At 56.1% G+C, this 27,151-nt stretch overlaps 1 protein-coding gene across 3 annotated transcripts in view; it reads right to left on the bottom strand.

Moving 5' to 3' along the window:
• Positions 1 to 21,277, bottom strand: part of ELFN2 (extracellular leucine rich repeat and fibronectin type III domain containing 2) — a 72,234-nt gene extending 50,957 nt beyond the window's left edge. For 2 of the 3 annotated variants that reach the window (XM_086404032.1, XM_086404030.1), the window contains exons 1-2: positions 20,833 to 21,277; positions 11,982 to 12,129 (exon numbers count right to left, since the gene is read on the bottom strand). The gene's annotated coding sequence lies outside the window, so the exon portion shown is untranslated. Of the gene's footprint in view, positions 1 to 9,986; positions 10,106 to 11,981; positions 12,130 to 20,832 lie in introns of all 3 variants that reach the window. The other variant, XM_086404031.1, reaches the window with a different exon arrangement.
• Positions 21,278 to 27,151: the final 5,874 nt, after the last annotated feature.

Here is a 27,151-nt window from a genome sequence, read left to right on the forward strand (position 1 = left end):
GGTAGCCACATCCATTGCCCAACAGCCAGAGGCAGGGCACAGAGAAGGATGAGACCTGGGCATCCCCTGTACACGGCTGTTAAGAGGCACCAGGGAAGCAGAGGGATCGCCCAGAGACCAGGCAGGCAGGATCAGCCCTCAGGGATGGACACAGGTGGGAGCTGACACTCATGCTTGGGAGCCTGCCACACGGCTGCACCAGGACCCAGACTAACCAGGTTCAAATCCCAGACCCTTCACCTCACCATCTGTGAGAGCCTGGGCAAGTCATTTCACCTCTCTGAGCCTCAACTTCCCCATCTGTAAAATGGAAATAAAAGTAATACCTACCCCATAGGATATTATGAGGAGGGCCATCGCCCTGGACCCTTAGGCTGAGCCCCAGAGACACAGGCTCTCTAGGAACCAGCCCTTTCAGGGAGGGTAGAGACCACTGACCTTTGCTGAGCACCTGCCAGGCACAGGGCACCTAACAGGGATTTTAGATCACACACAGCCACAATCAAGGAGGAAGGGCCTGGAGTCAGATGGCACCTGGCTAAATCCTGGGTCCCCTACTTACTAACTGGGACCAGGAGAGGCCCCTCGCCTCCCTGGACTTTGGCTTTTGAGACTGTGAAATAGGGTAATTAGGGTGTCTGCCATGGTTCCTGGGATCACTGTGAGCATGGAATGTGAAAACATGTAAAGCATTTGTCACCTGCCTGGCACCCAGAAAGCACTACATAAATCATCACTTAGTTGTCATCAATCGGAGAAGGCAATTGCTCCCTATTCCAGTACTCTTGCCTGGAAACTCCCATGGATGGAGGAGCCTGGTAGGCTGCAGTCCATGGGGTCGCGAAGAGTTGGACAGGACTGAGTGACTTCACTTTCACTTTTTCACTTTCCTGCATTGGAGAAGGAAATGGCAACCCACTCCAGTGTTCTTGCCTGGAGAATCCCAGGGATGGGGGAGCCTGGTGGGTTGCCATCTATGGGATCACACAGAGTCGGACACGACTGAAGCGACTTAGCTTAGTTGTCATCAATACAGCTGCTGTTACTGCTCTTCCCCACAACCCAAGAAGGTAGATGGACTGGCCCCCATCTAACTGAGAAGGACAAAGGCCTCACCCACCATAGTGTCCAGGACCTGGACCAGCCACCAACTGGTCAGAGGATCCTCTCTCCCCCAGCCCAGGGCAGGGCCACATGAGACCGCCTGGCTATGAACCCTGCCCTGGCTGCTCCGAGCTGTGTGACCTTAGATTAGTCACCTCACCTCCCTGAGCCTTAGATTCTGAGCCTGAAGAAATGAGGGTCCCCTACCTGCACAGTCATCTGAGGATAGAGCAAGGAAATACACAAAAGGCATCTAGCCGAGGGAATGTACTCAGTAGGTGCTCAATAAAAGCAGCAGTTATGATTAATTTTTGGATGTGAAGACCTGAAGGAAGGAATGAATATAGACGAACTCTGACAGAGGGGGTCCCAGGTGTGATGCCCTCCCAGGGCCATGCAACCACCAGGGGGTTGCAGCCTGGGCACCCACCCACAGGCACACCTGCCCTGGCATTCCTCCACCAGGCCACCCCAGTCCACCGTGCCCGCCAGCCACACCCACCCCCACCCCTGCCACCCCTGCAGCAAGAACATAGCCACGCGTGCTCCCACCCAGCCCCGTGACCAACCCCGCAGTCCCTCCCCCTCCCCCGCTCTGCATCTGCTCAATTAGGGAAACTGGGGAGTGAAGAAAACAAAGACTTAATTTCTGAGCTAATCAGCCTGCCTCATACTAATTACCATCCTCCCGGGCATTAGGGCAGACTTCCTGGGGGAGGCAGAGGGGGAGTCTGGTCCCCAGGAATGACACCCCTTCCCCCAAAGCCTAAGACAGCTCAGTGTTGGGGTGCAGGGACAAGAAGACTTGGGCAAGTGGGCCTTCAAGGTGGGGTTGGAAGAAGGGGACCCAGAGAATTCACTGGGTTCACAGCAGGGAATGTACCTTGGGCGGGGGTTGTGACTTGGACAGATCACACCCTCCCAGGGCCCCCTTCCAGGACCCCTGCCCCTTCCTGGGACAGCCTCAGGCTGTGGGGGAGGCCCCAGAGCAGGTGCCTCAGTAGGTGTCCAGCCCACGGCCTTGGCAGAGAGATGGACAGATGGACACTTTAAAGCTGAAAAGCTAGAAAATTGAGCAATGATCAGCGTGAAGCTTTTGAATCATGGCATAGAGTATGTGTGCATTTTGGAGTGTGTGTGTGTGTGTGTGTGTGTGTGTGTTGCATCTGTTTACGAATGCACAGAGGGCTCAGGATGGGAGCCAGGAGGCCTGGCTGCAGTTACCAGCTTGGCCCTGGGCAACTCTCCGCCGCCCGCTGAAATTCAGACTCTCCCAGGAGACAGTGCTGGAGGGATCACTCCTAAGGTCGCTTATTCCTCAACCATTGCTTACTGAGCATCTACTGCGTATGCACCGCTGTGCTAGGGATACAGGCTCAGCTGTGAACAGACCTACAAGGTCCCTGTGCTCAGGGCTCCCGTTGTGGTGGACGAGCCGGGAAGAGCCACAGAGTGCAGGCTGGAGAAAAATCCCCTACAGAGCATAGACCCTGCAGAAGGTGAACCAGTGTGGCCAAGACAGGGCTACTGTAGGAAGGGTTGCTGCTGCATTCCTTAGAAAAGGCCCTGCTCAGCAATGACTTCAGATAATCTGAACTGTCTGTGGGTCCCAGTACAAATCCCTTCTCTGTTCTGGGCCTCAGTTTCCCACTTGCAACAACGAGGGAGCAGGACCAGAGGGTGTCCAGGGTTCACCCCAGCCCTCACAGGAGAGGACGCTCCATTGTGTCTCCACGGTGGGTGTGTCTGTGTGTGTCCCAGCCCCCGCGGGCTGGCTGCACCAGGTGGGAGGTGCCCCCAGTGATGACAGGGACTGGCGGTCCATCCCCTCAGACCCATCCTCTCCTAATCCCAGGCTCCCAAGGGCACACACTCCCCTCTCCTGGCACAGGGCACCCCTTAAGCTACCTCCCTCTCAGCCTGTCAAGGCGCCATCACAGCTGCCACCACGTGCTGAGTACCCCCCACACCGCATTGCACCAAATTCTAACAGCCCTGCCAAGTAGATACTGTTACCCTGTTTTACATATGGGGCAACTGAGGCTCGGCTAGGGCAAGTGCCTTACTCAGTAAATGATACACCAGACACTCAAATCTGGCCTGATTCCAAGCTGCCACAACTACTGGGTGCCAAGACCACCTTCCTGGACCACTGTCAATGCTCAGACCAGGGGACCAGGCTGGCCTAGGAGCCAGTTCAATCACTGCCCTCTACAGACTACCGAGGGCATGCAACACAGCAAAGCGGTTGGGACAGCCCCGGAAGCCAGATGGCCCAGGCTCAAATCCCAGTCGCACCACTGACTCCCTGTGTGACCATAGGCAGAATCCTTAACCTCTTGGGGCCTTGATTTCCCCATTTGTAAAATGGGGATAATGGTATTTTGCTGGATTGTTGTGAGATTTTAATTTTTATAAAGTTCTTCAAACAGTGCCTGCACAAGGTAAATGTTATACGTGTGTCTGTGTGCTCACTCAGTCCTGTCCGACTCTTTGCAGTCCCATGGACTGTAGCCCACCAAGCCCCTCTGTCAAGGAGATTTCTGAGGCAAGAATACTGGGGTGGGTTGCCATATCCTCCTCCAGGGGATTTTCCCAACCCAGGGATCAAACCTGCTTCTCTTCTGTCTCCTGCATAAGAACCTGCAAACGAGTTATTTACCACTAATGCTACCTGGGAAGCTCCAAATGTTATATGGATATTGTTAAATAAAAGGTATAAATGACTCGCTTTGATTCCACGGGCAGCCTGAGAATTGGTTCCCACTGAGGGTCGGGGTACAGCCAACACTCAAACCCTGGGCCCAGCTGTCTCCTGACAGCACTGAGGTGTCTCCAGCTCAGTCAAGAGAACAAAGAAGTTCTGGGACTGACCAGACTCAGGTCCCTGGGGGTGAGAGTGCAGCCTGGGGGTCAAGCCTCTAGACCCTGTACCCACCTCCTGAATCTCCTCCTCCTGGGGGCTGGGACTCACCCACCTGCCCTTCCCCCAGCTCCAGAAGGCTTCAGGCACTCTTGTGACTACTCAGGGGACCTGGGCAGCCAGGTCATAAAGCAGCTTCCCTTGGTCCTGGGACCCAGCAGGTGGGGATGGCAAGGGGTGGCTTGGTCCCCAGCACGGCTACAGCCATCTTGATCTGGGCATCCTGCTCTAGGGACAGCCAGGGACTTCCTGGCTTGGGACCCCTACACCCCACTGCTCCCCAGGCTCTGGTGGGCCCTGCAGGAAGGAAACCCATTCAGAATGGGGGTCCTGCCTAAAACCCTCAGCCCACAGTGGAGCACAGCCAGCCACACTCAGCCCTGGCAGCAGACCCTCACAAACGAGGGCATAGGGAAGCCGGCTGTCACAGGGCAGCCGGCTGGGTGAGAGAGGTGAGGATTTGAAGTCATGCACTATTACTGAAAGTGGAAAAACTGTAATTGACCCAGTCACCCATAACATGGACAGCCGTGTGAGGGGACCCCAGGCCAAGGTGGATCGGGATGGGTCCCGCTGTGCCCGAGGGGAGATGCCTGGAGCGCGCAGTCACGGCCTCCTGAGTAGAGACAGCAAGTCGAACCCCATGGGCAAAACGCTGGTGTTCAAGTATCTATAGGTACCCAGAAATATGGGCAAGGCCCCCAGTGATGTGGGGGCAGCAGCTGTCCCAGAGCACGTGTCAGGCCCCTAGTTAGAAAGAGGGTGCACACACTCACGTGCCCTTTTACATGTACACACTCCAACACATTGCAAACACACGAAAACACTCCGGGTGCATGTGCTCACACCCACGCACGCCCGGCTCTAGTGCATCCATCTCTCTCAGGTGGCTGAGGGAAGGATACGAAGGCTGCCCCAAACAGACAGGGAAGGTCAGGCTGTTGGGGGTTGGTGCAGGCCAGACGGTGGGCAGATGCTGACAGAGGAGACAGAGGCCAAGCTAAGAAAGCTCAGCCCAGGCCCTGGGTGACCCTGTTCCACCTGCAGCCATTTCAGCCTGACCCAGAGGTGCCGTGGAAAATGAAAGTGCCCAAGCTAGAAGTTGCCAGACCACGTTCTACCTTCAAGCCCGGCCACTCAGGGCAGGGTGACCCTGGGCCAGTACCTCTGTGGTCATCAGCCTGCCCTTGGATGCAGGTGTTCGTGCAGATCCTCTAGTTGGAAACCTCCAGAGTTCTAGGGTCCTGATTTCCCATCAAATCCCACCTCCCCATTGTCCCCAGGGCCCTCAGCATCTGCAGCTGCCTTAGAGACCCAGATGGTCTCCCTTAAGCTCCCTCCTGAGTCCAGGACAGAATTTCTGGGTCAGATGCCATCTCAACCAAGATGGAAGTTCCATCTCCAAAGCCCCTCACCTGCCAGCAACTTCAGCACCAAATCAGTAAGCAGAAGAGGAGGAGGAGGAGGATGGGAGGCAGTAGGTATCAACAGCATCGGCACAGGACTGGATGGGTGCTGCCTTTTAATCCTCATAAAAGCCTTTGATCCCATTTTACAGATGGAGACACTAAGGTTCAGAAAATGATCCACCCAGAGTCAGGCAGCCAGCAAGCGGATGAATGAGCCAGGATGGAACCCATGCTGCCTACTCCAAAACTCATTATCTCTTTCCACAGCATCTTGCTCCGCAGGCACTGGGGAGAGTGGGAGGAGCTACAGTGGCAGACACCCCCACATTTCCTGCCCTGGCATCCCAGGCTTTGGGATTCCACAAGCCACCGCCTGTCCTCAACAGCCTGAAAGGTTGTGGCTGGAACGGCCGTGAAGCCCTTGCCTGCCTGCTCCCAGGAAACCCAAGAAGCAGAGTTAGCATTTATTGAGTACTCACTGTATGCCAGGCACAGGGCTAAGCACTTTATAGCATCAACCTTATGAGGTGGTTACTATATTTATTTCCATTCTATAGGTGAGAATACTGAGGCACTTATGAGGAGAATCGGGGGAGACCCAAAACCTGAACCCACATGCAGGACCACTGTGTCACCCCTCTTTACAGCCCCAGGAGTTTCTCTGTTCTGATCTGCTGTCCCTAGGCCAGAACCCCAGAGTGTCTGGCAAATGCAAGAAAGGCCTTGCTCCCCCAGGCTCTGCTGAGCTCCAGGGGCCCTGAGCCACCAAGGCCTGGGGTACCTGCTCTGTTCTGCCAACCCTTTTCTGTGGTCTGTCTCCTGCTAGGATGCTTAGGGTCCTCGGCTGGCCCCAACTCTACCCTCGAGGTCCAGAAAGAGTGAAGGACCAGGCAGAGTCACACAGCAAGTCAGAGGCAAGAAGGAGCCCTGTCTCCACCTAAGAGCTCAGCCTAGACTCTGCCCTCCCTCTTATGCCTGCAAAGATCGAAGCTGGGTTAGCAGAGCTGTGACCACGGGTGGAGGCAGAAGGTGGGGGAATGGGCTTTTGGCAGCTTCTGGAACTCTTCACTCAACTCCCAACAGCCCTGTGGGCCTACTCTGTGCTTCTCCCTCCAGCCCCATTTCATTCCATCCCCTCCAGGAGCCCGGCAATGTCCCCATTTCACAGACAAGCAAACTGAGACTCAGGCACACATGACCACTCAGAATCAGGACCTAACCCACCAGGTCTTGCTTCCAACCACAAAACAGGCCCTCTTGTAGGCCCCGCCTTGAATCCAACCCCTTCTCAGTCCTCAGGGACCGCCTCTTCCAGGAAGTCTTCCCAGAATTCAGGGAGACTCTACTCATTTGGACCGTCCTCTCTTCCTGCACTCAGAAAGCAGATGGTTCCAGAAACACCCACAGTGCTTCCACCCTCAGACTGGGGCTGTGTCTCCCTCAGACAAGGATCCTGGTGGCTTGGCCTCTCCCCACCTCCCCTAAGACCTGAGGCTCCCAGAGGACAGGGCCACCACACTCTCCTTCCTTCAGACCAGGAGTCATGAGAGTGAGACTCCCAACCCCTCCTTCTGCACTTCCATCCACAGAGCCCCCGGCCCAAGGCTCTGCCCCAAGCAGGACCTCAGACCATGCCCACGCCCCCTCCTCTCACTCCCTCCTGGCACTCGTTCAGGCCTGGCCCGTACCAGGCAGGCTACCCCCTCCCCTGTCTTGTCCATGAATCCCACCTCTGTTGGGTACCACAGACCCCCCTTTCTCCTCCCCAAACAAATGGGGTCTTGAGTGAGACACTGGGATAACCACACACAAGGCTAGATCTATTCTCGGGGTGAGTGAGGCTGCCAGCACTCGGTGGGGGGGAGTTGGGTTGGTGGGAGCGGTCTGCCCATCCACAACCCCTTGAGGTCCAGCCTCTGGAATCAGGGCCACTCTAAGCTCCCATCCTGGAGGGCTGATACCAACAGCCCTCCCCAGGGAACCCCAGAGCAGACCCACCCCAGACACTTTCATCACTCTCTCCCCTCCTCCAACACAGAGGAGACAGAAGCCTCCGAGCCTAGGTTCAAATCCCTGCTCTTGCCCTCTGGAAGACTTCCCCAAGCCTGAGTCTGGGCATTCGGAAAATGCGTATAACAAACCTGCTCTGCAGAGGCTGCTGCGACTGTAAAGGGGATACATACAGGAATGGCCCGGCGCATAGTAGGTGCTCAATTAAAACCTCTCTCCTCTCTGATCTTCTCTCTCATTTTCTGAGGGCAGTAGGGGTGGAGTGGGACCAGAGAGACCAGGCTGCTAGGGCAGAAAATGGCCTGTCCCAACACAGAAAAAGTCCTCTGTTCGGAACTCAAAACCTCAAACCCCTCAGGGCTGGCAACGGGGCCTCTGGGGACTGGAGTGATTCAGCAGATGCTGTTTTCCCACCCTAGGGAGGGGACCGTGGAGGCAAGTCTGCAAACCAAAGCTCAAAGCCCACTGCCTCCCAGAAGCCAGCTGAGATCAGCCAAGATAGTATCCCCATTTTATGGACAAGTAAACTGAGACACAGAGTGATTAATTTGCCTAAGGCCACACAGCTAGCAGGCAGCTGAACTGATTTCTTTTGACAATTCTGGCTGCTACTAAAATATTTTCCTTCCGGCAGGAGACGTCCCTACTTAAAGGCCTTTCTGTGATTCTGCCTCTGTGTTCGGAGTAAAGTCTAAACTCTATAGCCTAAAAAATGCAAAGCTCCCCACAGCAAGGAGGTGTGGTATAGCAGGAAAAGGACTTGACCTGGAATCAGCCCAATCTGGGGTCAAGTGCCAGGTCGTCCACCTACTTTCGGTTGTGTGTCCATGGGCAACTACCAACCTTCCCTAGAGCCACTTTCCTCATGTGTAAAATGGGGATGATGAGATGGACCCTCCAGGGTAGCCGGCAGGTTACGCATTCATGCTGTCATCATGTATTGATTGAACATCTACTGTGTGCCAGGCCCCATTCAAGGCCCTAAGGACAGAGCAGGGAACAAGACAGAAAAAGCTCCCACCTTCATGGAGCTGATACTCTGCCACAGTAGGAGGGTGGATAGTAAGTGCTCAGTAGCTCAGTCATATCAGACTCTGTGACCCTTTGGACGGTAGCCTGCCAGGCTCCTCTATCCATGGGATTTTTCAAGCAAGAATACTGGAGTGGGTTGCCATGCCTTCCTTCAGGGGGTCTTCCAGACCCAGGGATTGAACTCACATCTCCTGCGTCTCCTGCACTGCAGGAGGATTCTTTATCGCTGAGCCATTGGAGGAGCCCCAAGGATAATAAACAAGCAAATAAACAAAATAGCATAAGCTGCATTAGGGGTTATAAGGAAACAGAGAGAAAGAACCAGAACAATGAACAGAGCAGTAGGGGGTGGGGGGAGCTCCCTGAGGAGTAGACAATGAGCCAGAACAGGAGATGGCCACACCAGAAGCCTGAGGAGCAGCAATGGGCAGAGAAGGAACAGTCACTCCTGTAGAAGGAACAGCAAGTGCAAAGGCTGGGGAATTCAATGAGACCTGGAGCATGTGGGAAAATGCCTGGCACACAGCAGAAAATCGGTAGAGAGCAGATGTCAGTATTACTGCTATGAACCCTTTAAGCTTCTTGAACCTTGCTTTCTTTCTGCTTCTGGAAAATGAGATGCCATGCGGATTCAAGGGACTTCTAGATATCTTCCACGTATCTGAACTCATTTAACAGAACCCTTGTTCCATTATTATTCCTCCCATCTTGCAGGTGGGGAAACTGAGGCTCCTGAGATCCCACAGCCCATACAGGGCAACATTAGGATATGAACCTGGGTCTTGTAACCCTCAGCTCTTGCCCCTGCCAGTCTTCTGTGGTCCCACTGCACTTAGAGCACTCGGTTCCTCCTCCACCCCATCCGAAGACAGCTCTGACTGTTACAAAGTCTCCTGTGACTAACAGAGGTCTGTACCTGGTTGGGCCCACTTCTGTTATTTGGGGCCATCCAGGACCACTCTCTCCCCTCTTACCCAACTCAGCCTGAAAAGTGAAGAAGGTTGACAGGTTCTAGAAAGAGCAGCTGCCACTCCAGGAAACACTTCCCTGTATGTTTTAACTTCATTCCCCTGCCTCACATAGTCAAGGTGATCTAACGACTCTCACTATGCCCATTACACAGATGAAGAAATTGAGGTCCAGAAAGGCAGAGAAAAGTTGCCAGGCCCACCCACCTAGACAGTGGCAGAGGCAGGATCTGAACTCAGATCTCTGTCACTGGAAAGACATCCTGCTGGTCACTTCCCAGACCCCTCAGATGTCCCTCTTTGTATATCTTTTTCAGTCCCTTGCCTGGCTTGTCCTCTGGTGGTGCCAAGAAGGTTAACAGGACAGCTTTCCCCTGATACTTCCAGGGTACCACCAGCCAGGGGTGGCTGAGCTGGCTCAGAACCCCGGGCCCTGAGGAGGAAGCCAAGGGGCTGCGGTACCCCGGCACAGCTAGGGGTACAAGGCCCACATGACTAAAGTGCACGCCCAGGCCCCTGGAGCGAGCAGGCAGGGAGTACCTGACAGGGAGCACCAGACAGGGAGTCAGCCTGGAGCACCGGACAGGGAGTCAGCTTCCATCCTGACTTGACAACCAGGCCCCGCCTCCTGCTTCCTTGATGTCAGGTCAGCACCTCCGCTGCTCAAGGAGCACAGAGAAGGACAAAATGAGCCAGATCTCTGGTGAGAAGTCACCCTGTCCACCCCAGGCAAGTAAGAAAACCATTCAAAAGTCATTCTTTAAAGGCATTACGATAATGGTGGTAGCAACTACTTTCTCAGAGTCTACTGCATGCCAGGAACCAGGGCATCCCAGAAGTTATCTCAAGTGACAGCAACCCTGAGAGGCACATGCCTCATCTCCATCTTACAGAAGGGGAAACTGAGCCACAGACTCAAACAGCTATAAGCAACAGAGTCAGGATTTAAACTCTGTGCTCTTTCGTGTTGCCTCTTAGTGACATTTAAATGGAATGTGTGCTTCTGGAGAATATCTGGGGACTGAGGGAAGAGAGACAACTCTGAATGGGGTGGAGAGGCTCTGGAGGAAGGAGTTAGGCCTGAAAAGTTGGGCCTTTGGGGAGGCAGGCACCCAGGATGAACCCCAGTTCCAGGGCATCTGTTCTGTGTGACCTTGGGCGAGTCTCTTCCCCTCTCTGATACCTCAAAGGCAAGCATCAGTGCTGGGCTTCCCAGAGCTCAGCAAACACGAAGGACAGGGGCAAAGTCATCTGGGGACACACAGGGAGGACGTGTCCAGATGAGGGATGAGTGCGGCCCTGAAGAGGGAGAGGGCTCAAGGAGCAGAGGCAGGAGCACTGGGCCACGAGGTGGGCAGGAGGCCTGGCAAGAGGAGGCCGTGGGAGAAGGGAGGCCAGGGGTGTAGCAGGGGCCGCAGTCTGGTCTGGACAAGACAGGACGAGCAATGGGAGCGGGGAGCACAGCTCAGGCCTGCCCAGGGTGCCTCACTCCCGCCCCCAAAGAACCCTCCTTCAGCCTGTGCCAGCAACACCAAGACCAGAGCAGCAGCCCTTCCCACATCATCCCCTCCTCTGGTCCTCCATGGAGCAGCCACCACCCCCACTCCCTCCCTGCACAAGCCTCTTCCAGAGCACCCAACACCAGCCCTCCCCTGGGGAACCCCAACTCCTGGCCCAGCCACAGCCCCTCCACATGGGGACCACCGCATCTTAGAGACAACATCTCCCTCTCCTTAGCAACCACCAACACCAAGCCCAGACAGCCAGCCTCCTCCCTCTGTCTCCTCCTCTCTCCATGGAGACCACAATGCCACAAAGGCAGCTCCCTTGCCACAGCACCCGACCTGGACAACAACTCCCTCCTCGTGGCCACCACCAACACAGCCACAGTGACAGTGACAGTCTTGGCCTCTCTCCTCTCAAGGGCCGCCACCAGCCCCAGCTGGGACAGCTCTTGCCAGCTTCCCTGCCTGTGGCCTCCTAGTGTGAGACTGCTCTCCTGCCTCCTTACAAGTTCAATGACACTGGATCTGGCCTGGTTCTGATGCTGCCGGCACTTCTCTGCTCCCAGCTCACTCCCAGCCCCTCAGTCTTCCCCTGTCTACATGGAAAGGCCCCCACCCGAGGCAGAAGAGGCCATGATCTCCCAGGCCATCCCCTGGAAGCCAGTCCTTCCACCCCCAGCTGGGGTACAGATGTCCCCGGCCCTGCTGGGGCTCAGCCAGGCCCAGCTCAGGCTCTCAGCTGGGCTACAGGGCAGGAGTGGGATCTCTGAGCCAGCAGGGGCTTCCTCCCCACCCTCCCCAGTGGACTGGCCCAGCCCCTCAAAGACCCACCGTTCTGCCAGCTGCCTCACAGGCCCTGTGGAAGGGAAGCTGGGGAGGAGCAGAGTGGGGGTGCCTGCAGCTGGGGGCAGGGGCGAGGGAACAGGAGGCAGAGGCCGGGCTACATCACGGGTTTTCAAGGCCAGGTCATGTGAGCCGTGATCACACACAGCTACACACTCACACACCGTGAGAAGGACCCTGTTCTTACCAGATCTCTGCAGGTGGAAGGAGCCCCTCTGACCAGTGAAGCTCTGTCCCTGGCCTGGTCTCAGGCAGGTCCCCACGGTAACAGCAGCGGCGGTGGCAGCAGTGGAGTCTCAGGTGCGGCGGCAGCTTTTCACCCAAGTCCTCTCCTTCTGTGAGGAGGAGGAGGAGGAGGCAAGGGGAGAAAGGGGAGGGAGGGAGAGGAGAGGAGTGGGGGACAGCAGGAGGGAGGGAGGAGGGAAAAATGCTGAAGTCTTGAAGGGTACACTCACTTCTTTCTTAGGTTTCCCATGGCAACCGAATATACCACAAATGAATATCAGTGTGAGAAGAGGGAGGGAAGGAGTGGAAGGAGATGGAGGCAGAGATGGAGAGAGATGGAGGCAGAGAGATGGGGTGATGAGAGCAGAGAGATGGAGACAGAAAGATGATGGGGCAAGAGACAGGGAGGGGAAGGGGCTCGAGACCCAGACGGAGGAAGGGGACTCCCAACCCTACCCCACAAGTTGCAGGGGTGAGAAGAGGGGAGGGGTGGGGGCCACAAGGCTTCTTCCAATCTCTCCATGGCCCCTGGGCAGGAGGTGCAAACAACAGATGGAGAGATTTTCTGGGAGCTGAAGGGCCCCCATTCCCACCCACCTCATCCCTTCCCATGTCCTTCACTCCTAGCTGGGCCCACAGCCTGGAGGGTCCTCCCAAGTCATGGTCCCAGCCCCACACCTCACTTCCCATCACAGACACACCCAAGTGGGGATGGCCACACGCACCCCACACTGACCTGATGCCCAGTACCCACGCACACCCCTCCAACCACACCGCCCTCTTCTTAGTCACCCCAACACTGACTGGGCCCGCCCCCTTCTACAGCTGGGCCTCTTCCTCTCTGCTGCAGGGAACAAGCACCCCTCCCCTACCCCAGCACATCTCTTGTTCAGAACTTTGCGAGGACTGGCACCCACCCCTGTGGCCCCCCACCTATGCTCTGCCAGGTGTAGTGTCTCTGCCCCGCTGCTCACACACCCTTAGAGCAACGTACCTGTCTGACCTCCACCTGCAGAGACTCACAAACCCCCGACAGACATGCCGAATCTGCCCTCCATCTGTGCGCACACGTGCACATGCATACACTCATCCCGTCCCGCGGAGGCCCCTCTCTGCCTGGCCCCACACCTCATCAGCCCAGATGGTCCTCCTGGCCCTCCCCCGCAGGCAGGGGCTCACACCTCGGCCCCCTCGACACGGCCATTCACAAACATATTGTAGACCCACCGCGTGCTGACAGCCAGCGGCAGCAATGAAACAGAAACACACACTCCGCCACCCCCCTCCCATTCGCCCTCCCCGCGATGCCTCAAATCCACCACCCCCAGCCAGAGCAGCTAAGGAAGCAGCCAGCTAGCTCCAGCTCCAGGTCCGGAGGGACGCTCTTCCCTCTAGCTACCGGGCTCACACTTGACCCTGCACCCAGTGGCCAGCAGGGATGGGACGCACCCTGCAGGGATGGGCTACACACTATAACCTCACACACACACTGGCACCCATGGGGCACACCCAGACAGCAACCAACCCCCCAGAATTTCACTCTCCCTCAGACACGTGTACACACAGACCCTGAGGTACTGGACCCAGCTGCCCACAGAACCAGACACTGGGGCGTCTGCCCTAACTTGGCGACTGGCACATGTGTCAACATACCTGAGACATTGCACAGACACAGGTCAACACACTCACAGAAACACATCGGCCCCTGCTCACTGCGGACCATACCCCATGCACACCCAAACAAACAAGCCCACAGGGGCCCCTGTAGGCACACACAGGCCAACACATACGTGCATCCCCAAGCTGGCTCACTCTGGGGGGCCACTCTGCACACGCATAGCCACGCCTGCATCCGCGCCCATCTCTCCCAGGGCAGTTCACAGAGGCGCCCCCCATCCGGCCCACACCCACTTGACCCACACACCCCATCGAAAACACGGGGCATCGGCGGGTCCTCATTTCGGCCGCCCCCTCGGCCCTGTTTCCGTGGGCGCGGGCCGGTTTATGATCGCGCACACCGCGCCGAGCCCAGAGGCCGTGAAATTGGCTTCGAGCGCCGGGAGATGCGGCTGCAAATTCTAAGCACAGGGAAGTAAGGTGGAAACCCGGCCAACGCGGCCGGGCCGGCAGCGCGGGGCTGGGGCTCCGCAGAGCGGCAGGCGGCCGGGATGGGACCCCGCGGAGTCCCGGCTGCCGCGCTGGCGGCGGGGCGGCGGAGGCCGTATGGGCTCTCCTGCCTCCTCCGTCCTCCTCCCCCGCCCCTCCGGCTCTGGCTCCGGCCCCGCCGCCGCGCACGTGCCCAGTAAGAGGCCCGGGTACACCGCGTGGGCCAGCCTGGGACTCGCCCCCTGGGCGGAGACACCCTGCCGCCCGCCAGGCCCCGGATCTGCCTCGGCCAGCGTGCCCACCGGATGAACAGCCTCGGGCCGCCGCTACGCGACTCTGCGTCGCCGCCTCCTCCTGGACGCCTTCCTGGCTCTCCACCCTCCTCCTCCCGGCTGCTCAGCTCCGCACTCCACCCCCGCCTCTGGCCTCTGCTCACAGGCACAGCCGCAGGCTCAGCTCCACCCGCGTCCTCGCACCAAAGGCAGGGAGACGGGAGGGCATCGCTCCTTCCAAGATGCTGGGGCAGGCCCTCTCCAGCCTCACTTCCTCCCCACCCCACCGCACTTCAGTTCTTTACCAGCAGTGAGGCCTTGAACCGTGACCCACACTCTGCCTCCATCTCTCCTCTGTGCAACAGCGAGGGTCGTTCTGAGGGTTTGACGAAGGATTCCTTGAGCAGGCTTAGAACAGCAGTCAGTGAACACGAAGGTTACTAATCAGTGTTAGTCAGTATCGGCCTGGGTCTTAATGTCGTGTCACTCAAGGGAGGGCGCCTAGCTTCTCTGTGTTCAGGCCCCCTTTGGATATCGGATATGGCTTTGATGCCTACCAGGTTGTCGTGGGAGGAGTCCGGAAGATTCCCTGGAAGAGGCAGCAGCCCCCTCAGCTGCCATCCACCCCACAAACAGGGTGAATTCATCTTCTGGAAATGCACTAAAAAATGCAGGTTCCTGGGCTCCCCATCAACCCTACTGAATTCAAATCTCTGCCAGCAGGGCCTGAGGATCTGCATCTAAATAAGTACCCACAGACTCTGATCCTCTCTGACAGAAAGGATAATGCTGGATTTCTTAGCTCTGATTTTAGGGTTATTTAGGTTGTTGTGTGGTTGATCTCCAAACTTCATGTCCAGACTCATTGTCCCAAATTCCACTCCGGGCTTTCCTACCTCCAGGCCTCAGCTCACATGGTCTCCACCTGGCATGCCCCCACCCCAGAGGCCAGCTGGACCTCTTCCACAATCCTCCAGCCAAAATTAAACAAGATAATAGACAGTATTTTGCCCTGAGCCTGGCTCGTAGTGGGTGTGCAATCCTGGGGACTCTGCAGTGCCCAAAGCGGAAGCCATCACCACCTCTCCAGCTCTGCTTCCAAGGCTGGCTCAGCACCAGTCCACGGTCTGCCGGGTCACAGACTAACAGGGACCGCCCGTCAAGCAAGCCCTACTGTGTGCAGGCCCCATGCCAGGCGCCTGGCAGACAATCCGGGTGTCTCGTGTCTCCTCAGGACAGGAACTCATCTCTGGGAGTTCCTGTCTGAGTCCCAGGCACACAGCAGTTATACTTGAGCGAGACATCCTTGTAATATGTATGTGTGTGTATGTGTATGTGTGTGTGAACTGAATACAAAATACATCAGCCCATTCTCAGTAGCTGGTAGATGAAAGAAAGTTGTTCAACATGTACCTTTTGAGGGCCTGCTAGTCTCTGCCTGTTTGGTGCTGACACACTGTGGGAACAGAAGACCTCCCCCCAACCCACTCCAGGTAATGACAAGGGCGGGGAAGAGAGGGTGGCAGGCAGGCTGACCCCACAGCCTGTGTCTCCCCCCACATCCAAGGAGAACTGTAGGGGAAGAGAGGTGATAGAGACAGGCCAAGAAGGGAAACTGAGTCAGCCTTGAGGCAGGACCCTTGGGAATGGCTCCCTGCTTGCCCAAGAGAGGTGCTGACCAGTGTGCACGCACACACACAGAGACACACCCACAAAAACATGCCCTGCTCCCCTCCCAGCCCCTCTATACACTCCACTGGGAGGTATGCTGCTCCCGGGTTCTTCTCATACTTCCTCGGGCTATCCCAGCCTGGCTCTAGAAAACAATTTCTATGCATTTCAGGGAATGAAACTACAGGCTGAAAAGAGAGAAGGATGGACACACACACACACACACATAGCCCAAGCCCCATTCCAGGGAACCAGGAATGAATAAAGGAGACAGATGGGAAGGGGGAGGGAAATCATCTAATTGACACCTACTATGTGCCAGACACAATGCTACATGCTTGTCATTCCCTTATGTAACCAACCCGAGTTAGGAATTCAGTACCACTACCCCCACTTTACATTGAGAGACAGAACCTTCTGGAAGTGAATTCTCTTTCCCGGGACACACATCAAGGAGACAAAGAGGCAGAACGGGGGCCCTGAGTTCCTGCTCTTGGACAAGTCAGACAGGGAGAGGGAGGAGGAGTGGTCTGGGGGGCCCCAGCTGAGGCTTTGACAGCCTCAGGCCTGAGGAAGATGATAATCCTAGAGCGTCATCCCCTACATTACCTAGGGGAGCCCCTACGGAGCACCCACTGTGCAGCCAGCACTGTGCTAGGCACTGTGGGAGAATCTGGGAGCAAGGCCTGCCTTCCAGAATGTCACAGATCAATACAAAGGGAGGGGGCGCAGGGGCTGAGACCCAGGAGCCTTACTGCCCTTCTGTCCCTGCAGCCACACCCACTGCTTCCCTGCAGTAGGGTCACTGCCCCCATTTCCAGACAAGCAAAGTGAGGCCCTGAGAGGTCCCTCAGAGAGAGGGGAACCCAGAGATGCCCCGGGTCCCCTAGCAAAAGGCTTCATCAGTTAATGGTTAACAATGCAAAGAGTACACTCATGGGTCTTCCAGTCCTGGTTCTGCTGCTGTGTGGTCAGAGCTGGTCAGTAACCTCTCTGTTTCTTGTCTGGGAAATAAGGAATAATAACAACTGTACTGCAGAAGGCTTGGTGGGATTAAACGAGTACGCCTATAAAGAGCTTCCCACCAGGGCTGGCTCTCAGTACAGGCTCGATGAATATCAGCTAATATCATTATTATTATCACTATAATTATTGCTGTCAGCAGCACCGTGCAGCCAGCGCCCTTTCCCTGGCACCCCGGGTGTAAGCTTTCCCAGGTGGTTCCCCAGTCCTCAGGGGCTCTCTAGGGCCTCTCTGGGGGCTGTCTGCAGAGCTGGAGGTGTCGGGGAGGAGGGGATTCTATTATTCCAACCCTCCCAGACACCATCCCCAGTACTAGTGACAGCGCCTCTGCCCCAGGTGCTCATTGAGCCAGGAGAAGGTAAATTTAATAGGGGATTGGGCTGAGACAGCAGGAGGCAGAGGATTGAGTTAACCTGGACTATTAAAGCTTTCCCTAAAGAGGCCTGACTTGTTAAGGAGACTTGGGGTTCAAGGCAATCTGCTTCCTGGCTGTTGGGTCTGCACAGCACGCTGTCACAGCAGTTTTGGAGCGGGGGACATGGGGGTGGGGTGGCAGGATGGAGGACCTGGCTTGGGGGCACTGGAGCTGAAGTGGTGAGAGTAGCTATGATGGGTACCATCCCGACTGCCCAGGGAGGTGCCACTCTCTCCTGCTCAGCAGTAAGCCTCGGAGGCAAGCAGCCGCCACCTCGGAGACAGACAGGGAGGCTGATCCCTGCGTCACACACAGCCAGGACAGAGCAGAGGTGTCACTGGAACGAGGACTGTGTCCACAGCAGGCACCTTGCCAGACCTCAGGGGACAGGGAACCAGCCTGGGGAGCAGTCTCAGAGCCCCCGATGAGCACCCCAGGCCGACCCCACTACAAAAGGCTTGGCGCTGGATGCAGCCGTTCCTATCAGTCGGGCCACCTCGGAATCTCCTGGGGCCCCAGAACAAGCAGGCACTGGACTGGAGTCAGGAGGCGTCTACTGCCGCCACTGAGCTCCTTGGCCTTGGGCTCCTCACCCTGACACTTCCCACTCCTCGCCCCACTGCAGAGAGCTCTCTGTCCCTCTGTTAAATGCAGGTGCCCTGCCAATCAAATGGGGGTCTCCCCACACCCACCAGCAGGGGAGTTCTTACTAAGGAATGAAACAATAGCTTACTTTGCCCTCTGGACCTCAGTTTGCTCATCTGTCAAATGGCCACATAATAGCCGGCCTGCCAGCCTCACAGGACTGCCATAGGATCCAAGGAGAGAAAAGAAAGCTCTTGACAAAGTTCGACTTAAAGCAAAACAGGGGAACAGCTGCTCTAGGTGGGGCGGGGGGGCACAGAAGGCCAAGGGATGGGGCTCACTTCTACCATGGGCTGGACATCTGGCCCCCCAGAAGCCCACTGCCTCCTGTAATTCCCCCCTCAAGTCCCTAACCATCTCCCAGGTGACAGATGAGAACTGGAGGCCCAGAGAGATGACAAGAATGTCGATATCACAAAACACAGAGTGGCAACATGGAGTGAGAGCCAAAGGTCTCCGGCTCCCTCACTGTGGCTGTTTTCTGTTGTCATCTGCACTGACACACACACACACACACACACACATGTTCACCCACCAGAACACACTCATCTGAGGGTCTGTGAGGCCTGACTAGGATGGGGTGGAGAAAAGGGACTGGCAGGGTCCCAGGCAGAGGGGCGAGAGGGGACATGGGTAGGCGGAGGCAGCAGAGATGTGCCACTGGGGGGGGGCAGGCCTTGTGGAAATGGGTCCACATCCACTCAGGAAATGGGGCTTCTTGGGAAGGACTGCTCACTCCAAAGCTCCACCCCTCTCCCCTTCTCACCTCTCAAAACACAGGGATGTGACCCCGTTGAACCACATACCCTTACGGTGACACCTCCCTCACCTGCCCACTGACATCATCCTGGTCCTTGGGGGTGACCTCTCACACCGCTGTCCCAGTGACGTCACTGGCAACCTGGAGCTGACGTCACACCCAGAGATCCTCACTGACGTCACACAAACACACTTCTCCCTGAGACCCCCCTTCAGTTACTCTGCTTCTTTCCTGCCCTGGGTTCAATGGCCCAGAGTTCCCGCTGGTGTACACAGCTCACTCAGGACAGGCATTTACAGACAGCACCTGTGTGTGTGTGTGTGTGTGCAGGCACAGACCTTACTCTCCCCGGACACATGTTTACACATATATGTGGACGCACATGCCCTGCTGATGGCCTAGACATGACACGTCCCACAGGTGCCCATAGGCTCTGAGAACAGGTGTGTGAGCCAGGCACACACACATAGACACATGCAAATACTCTCCCCCCAGGCCGCTCTCCAGATGAAAATGTCCCTCCTCCGTAACTAAATCTGGTAGCCTGGGGCCTGCAGCTTCCACCACATCCCTCCAGGTGCTGCCAGCACCCCCTCCTCCCCCCTTCTCTCCTCCGACAGCCTGGCCTGCTGACAGCAACAGCCGCAGCCCAGACACACACTCACACACACACACACTCTCCAGTCCAACACCTGTGTCTCGGCAAGGGGATCCAAGCGCCCTCCAAAGGCAGGCACTGGGGTGGGAGGGGTCCAGGTGGAAGGGACACAGCAGGGAGCCCAGAGCTGCAGAAAGTGCCTTCAAGTACCACGTACCACGTTTCTCCGGAGCCGAACCCAGCAAGGGTCAGCACCACCATCCCAGTCATCTCGCTTCTTGGGCATGCCTGACACACCACAATCTGGCCACCTCTGTCCTGGACACAAGCTCCCCCAGTGCACACATAGACAAACACACAGCCTTCTCCCCTCCAAATATTCTGCTGGACCACGGACAGAGAGAGTGTGTGTGTGTGTGTGCGTGCGTGTGTGTGTGTGCGTGTGTGTGTGTGTGTGTACAGACAGAGCAGAGTCCATCCCTGCACACAGCCTTGTGTGCGCACACAGAACACACATCCTTTCCCACGTGTACACATCATCTTACCAACCAACACACCCACCCCTTGTTGCCCCCCTCTTCTGCCAGTTGTTGGAACACACACACACACACACACACACACACACACACACACACCAAACCAGCATTGGCCTTGGCCCTGCCAGAGCTGCAGTCTGCCGATTTCTGCTGCCTCCCTGCTTGCCCCACACCAGCGCCATCAGAGGAAGGGGCAAAGCCTTCGCAAAGGTCCCCACCCCTTGGGAGCCCCCACTCCCCAATTCTGGTCCTCTTACCAAACCATCGCCCTCCTGCGGGGAAGGGGAGTAAAGCCCCACCCTAGCTCCCACCCCCCCACCTCAGCTGTCATCCCGCACCAATCAACTCCCCCTTACCAGCTAGAAGATGAATTCCTTGACACCCGCACCACTCCCTGAAAGAGGGGTGTGAGGGCCCCCGAATGGCAAAGATGGGGGCAGAGAGGCGCGCTGTTGTACTGGCTGGCACGACCGTCCACCATCAAACCTCTGCACCACCCCCCGAAACTGCTCACCTCACCGACCGTCCTCCTTGTCCTCCCACCCCGCCTCCGTCCACCATCCCCAGCCCTGCACAGGGTGGTCCTCCCCGAGGAGGGAGGGGGGCGTCTCAAGGGGATCCCGCGACCCAGGAGGTGCCGGGGGTGGCTTTCCCCGTCTAAACCTCCCCCGGCTGAGTTCTCCTCCAAGCCCCACCCCCATGGCGGAGCGGGTGTCCTCCGGTCCCAGCGCCCACTCCCACCGTCTGGGCCGGCCGTGGGCTCTCAGATCCGAAGGAATTCACTCACCTCCGGCCCCTGCCGGGCTCCTGGCCGAGCACCGCCTCCGATCGCGGCGGCTGCGGGGCCTGCGCACGAGAGTGAGTGCGAGAGCGGGGCGATGCGCTCGGCGCCCGGCGGGCTTGGTGCGTGGCGTGTGTCTGTGGCGCGGCCGGTGTGTCTGCGAGCCGCCGCCGGGTGCGCGCAGACCCCGCCGCCCGCCTCGCGCCTCTGCCCCGCCGGGGCCCGCGCCCGGGAGGGGGTTGGAGCGCAGCGTGCGTCAGGGGCCGCGGCCGCGGGCTGTCCGCCGCCCTCGCCGCCCGCGCCCGCGCCCTCCGCAGGCCTCGCCGCAGCGAGACCCCTCCCGCCCCCTCTCCAGGCTCGATGCCGCCGCGGACACACGCACGCTCACAGACACACGCCCGCTGGGCCGGGGCCGCGCCGGGCTCCGCCGCTGCCAGCCGAGGCCCCGCAGACGACCAAGTCCCGATCACGCCCTGGCCCCCGGCCCCGCTGACCCTGCGGGGACCCGGTCCCACCGCCGGCCCCCGGCGCATTCAACAGCTGGAGGCAAACTTACGGCGGGGCGAGCCGCCCTAGGTGCGCGGCGCCCCCCAGCGCCCGCCCGAAGATGCCTGCAGCCCCTGGACTTCCCCCTCCCCAGCAGTGGACCCACCGCCCCCACACCCCATCCCCAGCAGCCCGCTCCCCGATCTCTAGTCCTGTGGTCAACCCCTGGCAACTGGAGGAGTGTGGCTGCTGTGTTCCCATTTTACAGGCAAGACAACTGAGGCTTGAGGAGTGCAGGGAGTCCCCCAAGGTTAGAAGCCAGCTTGGTAGCAGAGACAGTACTACCAGACTCCAGGTCTGTCTGTCCTTGAACCAGGACTCTGAGCGGTGCTCACTACCTTTCCCCAGCCCTCGCGAAGTATGGCCAGGGGCGCATTGTGCTCTGCTGCAGCCCAGAGATGCTTCCTAAGGCTTTGGAGCCCTAGCCTCTCCCTAGCCACCCACCGTCCCCCACATAAACACAGAGGGAGGAGATGCAGGAGGAATCTCTGGCATGAGGGGCCTATAACCCCCCACCCTACACACATACACACACACACACACACTTGGGCACACAAGCACCCAGTGAGAAGATTTGGCTTATGTCCCTCCCGTGCAGAAAGAAACAGCCCCCTCCTTGGCCCCTGGGGCCCGCAAACCTACTGGCTGAAGCCCGGCTAGGGACAGGCCTTAGGCGTCTCAATCACTTTTATGGGGCCGCATGCGCCAATGCCAGCCCTCAAGTCGTGCACAGCAAAATGGGCTGCAGGAACTCCCAGAAGAAGCATCTCATCCGGGCCAGAAATGGAAGAGACTCTCTGGAAAAAGCCATTGCCTGAGCTGAATCAACGGATGAGTAGGAGCTGGTCAACTGAAGAAGGTGGAGGAGGATGTCCCAGACTGCGGGAACATCATGTGTAAGGGCACAGAGGCATGAGACCACCTGGTGTGTGCGAGGAACTCCTCGGAGTTTAGGTGTTACTAGAGCATAAAGAATCTGTTCAGAAATTCCTCTATTTTGTCAACTGAGAACCGAAAAGCAGGTCCAGGCATGGAGGGCAGACAAGCTCTGAGAATTAGGCCACCGAGGTCACGGTTTCTTTGAGTAGGAGCAAAACTGTTGGGTGTCCCACTTCTGCCCTCCACAACTGCACTCCAAGCTGGCTGGCACACTCCTATCCACCCTTCAAGGCCCCTTGCTGCAGACCCAAACAAGCCATTACGTTGTCTCTGCCCTCTAAACTGAGCTCTCCTAGAGGTCAGGGACCATATGGACCATATGGACCATATGGCCCTGCACAGGGCCGGGCGAGAAGCAGGGTCCCAGCCGAGAGTCCTTGCTAGAAGGAACGACTCGCGCACCGCACCGCCCACCTCAGGCGGACGCACAACAGCCTCTGCGCCCTCTGGTGGATCTAGGGAGCAACAACAGAAAGCTCCCCAATCTACCCCTATGGCTGAGGCTCTGCGGTGCAGAGGCCTGCCAGAGGCGGGCGCTGGAGGAGGTCAACCAATTCTGCTCCGGCCCAAGAACCTCAGCAATGATTCCAAGGAATACAAGGCAGCAAAACAGTCTGTTCTGGTTCAGTTTGCGTGACTTTCCTAGTCCTCTGCCAAAGGACAAGTCACACCCCTCTCTGAGACTCGTGCCCCCGTGTGTGTTAAATGGCTTCGGTCGTTGTCTGACTGTGCGAGCCTATGGACTGTAGCCCACCAGGCCCCTCTGTCCATGGGATTCTCCAGGCAAGAATACTGAAACGGGTTGCTTTGTCGTCCTCCAGAGGATCTTCCCCACCGAGGGATCGAACTCGTGTCTCTTAGGTCTCCTGCAATGGCAGGCAGGTTCTTTACCACTAGCGCCACCTGGGAAGCCCCTCTGAGCCTCAGTTTCCTGCTTTGTGATATAAGAATAACAGAAGCAGCCCTGTCTCCAGCACAGTGCTGGGACTTACTACGAGGGCACTCCCTTCCCCTTGGAACCTCCAAGTCTGGTGGATTAGCTCTGAAATTACTTTAAGCTCTGAATCCATTCTAAGATTCTCCCTTCAGAGGCTTTGTCCTTAGCAGGCAGACATAAATTGGCAAGACTTTCAGACTCTTAACTTAGTCACTGCCACCAGGTAGAAGATGGAATTGACCTAGGCTAACTAGGGTCATGGTGGTTCACATGATCTGGACACCCAACTAAGCTTTCTCTAGACCAGTGCCGTCCAATAGAACATTCTATGGTGGTGGAAAGATTATATATCTGCATCATCCAATACAGTAACCACTAACCACATGTGGCTATTGAGTGCTTGAAATTGTGGCTAGTGGGACTCAGGAACTGCATTTTTAATTTTTATTTTATTAATTTAGATTTAAATGGCCATATGTGGCTAGTGGCAACCCTGTGAGTTAGCACAGGTCCAGAAGTACAGCACCTTTCTCCCTACAATGGAGCCCAGACAGAGCTAATACATAACACACACACGCACACACACACACACGCACGACCCTGAGCTCCCTGACCGGACCTGGGGGTAGAGATGAATCCACTGCTTGCAATCTCTAGCTGGACAGGTAAGGTTGAGACAAACGCAGGCAGCAACAAATCCATCCCCATGGTCCTTGTCCTAGGTTAGGACTTACCATCTCTCACTTGAACACCTGCAACAACCTCCCTCATCACCCACCTATTTCAACCCTCCAGTAGCCCATGCAGAGATGAAGTGTATTCCTTTTTTCATGATGATGCTGAGTGATTGACAGCAGCTACCTGGGTGCTTCCTTTGCAGTGTCATGATCGATTGGTGATGTCTGCCTTGGGTGCAGACACAGAGATGAATGGTACACCCTCCCTGCTAAGGAATAAAACCCAAACTTCCTGCCTTGCCCAAATAAGACTCTCAGCAGTCAAGCCCTTATTTACCTTTCCAGCATCATCTCGTATCATCCTACACATGCTCTGGATCCCAGATACCAGTGCCTGCCCTTTCCAGAACATACCATGAATCTCTCACCTCTCCACACTTTTGTGCTTTTGAGCATGCTGTTCCCTCAACTTGGAAGATTTTCCTCCTTTCCTATTCCTTCCCCACCAGTCTACTTCTAGTCTGTCATCAGGTACTGCTCAAAGTCTGCCTCCTCAGTGAAGCCTTCCCTGACCACCCGTGAGCTGAGCTGACCAAGGTACTTCTTCCTCCACTGGCTCCCAGAACTGTCTGTGCAGGCCTTAATGACAGCACACATCACATCCTACTATTATTCACTCTCATGTGTGTCCTCCCCCAAATTATTTCTCACGCTGACACCTCTCTCATAGTAGCTAGCTTGTATGGGGCTCACTCAGAGCCAGGCGCTGTGCAGGGGGCCCTTAACAGAAATGATTCTCATTAAAAAGTCACAAAGTTTAAAAAAAAAAAAGTCATAAAATGAACATTAGAGATTTTTTGTTTTGGGAACCCAGCACCTCTCCCCCTTCCCACAAGCCTCCCAAGTTCCTCTCTCCCCACTGCCATGTATAGTCTTGGTGGAATTTGGGTCAAGGTGCCACCCCCAGCCCCAAGCTGGGCTAACTGAGTTGTGACTAGAGAGATGTATGGACGGGAAAAGCAGCCACAGCAGAACCATCCCAGAAGCCTCAGTGCCAGATGAGGTGCAGGCATTTCCAGCTGCCTGGCCCCAGACCCTGGGATCTTCCAATAGTGCCTGGGAGTTGCCCCTCTCAGCCCACCTGCAAGAGCCCTAAATTGACCAGATGTGGCTCACACCCAAATGACCGCAACTGCCTTGGCCACGTCACCATAAGAACCTGTTTCTGGAAGATCTTACTTTCTGCAGGCTTAGAGAAAAGAGGAGTGAGAGTGTGAAGAGCCCATAAATTGCTAAAAAAGCTTCATGGGCTGTTCAAGGTGAATACCAAGATCTACCCTTTGTACTTAGGTAACTTTTTTTTCATTCAGTCTACATGGCATTTTGAATTGATGCTAAAAAAATTAGGTTAAGTGATTGTTCCAGAGAAACACACACACACTGACCATGTATGGGGTGTCATATTCCTATTTTGGATCCAGACCAAAAATCAGATTTTCTGCTGTGCTTCCAATGCTAGAACCAAGGGCTATGATCATTCAGAACAGGAACCAGTGATGAGATTCAGAATCCAGAGGACAAATAATGAAAATTCCCCTACTAAAACCCCCGCCTCTTGTCCACCATGGAACCGTCCCAGATTGAATATAGAGAGACAGATGTGGGCTGTCTTCTTGGGAAAGTGGGGCCACTTAGCTGAGGGCATTTTGTTTTGCTGGGCTCTGTGACAGGTAAGGGTGTGCCAGGTTAAAGGTAGAGGTTCAGTTCAGTTCAGTTCAGTCATTCAGTCATGTCCAACTCTGCGACCCCATGAATCGCAGCACGCCAGGCCTCCCTGTCCATCACCATCTCCCAGAGTTCACTCAAACTCATGTCCATCGAGTCGGTGATGCCATCCAGCCATCTCATCCTCTGTAGTCCCCTTTTCCTCCTGCCCCCAATCCCTCCCAGCATCAGAGTCTTTTCCAATCAGTCAACTCTTCGCATGAGGTGGCCAAAGTACTGGAGTTTCAGCTTTAGCATCATTCCTTCCAAAGAACACCCAGGGCTGATCTCCTTCAGAATGGACTGGTTGGATCTCCTTGCTGTCCAAGGGACTCTCAAGAGTCTTCTCCAACACCACAGTTCAAAAGCATCAATTCTTTGGCACTCGGCTTTCTTCACAGTCCAACTCTCGCATCCATACATGACCACAGGAAAAACCATAGCCTTGACTAGATGGACCTTTGTTGGCAAAGTAATGTCTCTGCTTTTTAATATGCTGTCTAGGTTGGTCATAACTTTTCTTCCAAGGAGTAAGCATCTTTTAATTTCATGGCTGCAGTCACCATCTGCAATGATTTTGGAGCCCCCCAAAATAAAGTCTAACACTGTTTCCACTGTTTCCCCATCTATTTCCCATGAAGTGAAGGTAGAGGTTAGGGAGCAAATATTGCTGGGCATAAAAAGGATGAGAGGATTTGGAGCTGGGAATTGAGGGAAGGTTGGCAATATAAGGACTTCTCGGTGGGGTTCAGTGGTTAAGAATCCACCTGCCAATACAGGAGACAGGGGTTCAATACCTGGGTCAGGAAGATCCCCTGGAGGAGTCAACTCATTCCAGTATTCTTGCCTGGGAAAACCCATGGACAGAGGGGCCTGGCAGGCTACAGTCCATAGGGTTGCAAAGAGTCAGACACGACTAAGGGACTGAGCCCACACACTTCAGCAATATAAGCCCCTCCCCCAACTTCGGCCTCCCCTACCACCTCTCCCCACCACTTCCTTTAGGAACGTCTACATGCTTATCATATGTCATCTGTTGCTGTGGTACAGATTACCTCGAAGCTCAGTGGGTTCAAATAGCAAAAGAATAACTATTATTTCACAATTCCTGTGGTCAGAAATTTGGGAGTGAATGATTTCAGCTTCAGCTTCCTGGTGGCTCAGTGGTAAATAACCCACCTGCAATGCAGGAGCCACAGGAGGCTCGAGTTAGATCCCTGGCCTGGGAAGATTCCCCTGGAAGAGGACATGGCAACCCACTGCAGTAGTCTTGCCTGGAGAATCCCATGGACAGAGGAGCCTGATGGGCTACAGTCCATGCGGTAGCAAAGAGTTGGACACGACTGAAGCAAGTTAGCATGCATGCATGATTCTGGCCTGAGATCTCTCATAAGATTGCAGTCAAGGTGTCTGGCCGGGGCTGCACTCATCCGAAGACTGCCCTGGAGGGCCTGTTTCCCAG

This window comes from Bos grunniens, chromosome 5 (assembly GCF_055505025.1).
Source record: "Bos grunniens cultivar Pamir isolate PY7600 chromosome 5, Bosgru_T2T1.0, whole genome shotgun sequence".
Classification (NCBI taxonomy): domain Eukaryota; kingdom Metazoa; phylum Chordata; class Mammalia; order Artiodactyla; family Bovidae; genus Bos; species Bos grunniens.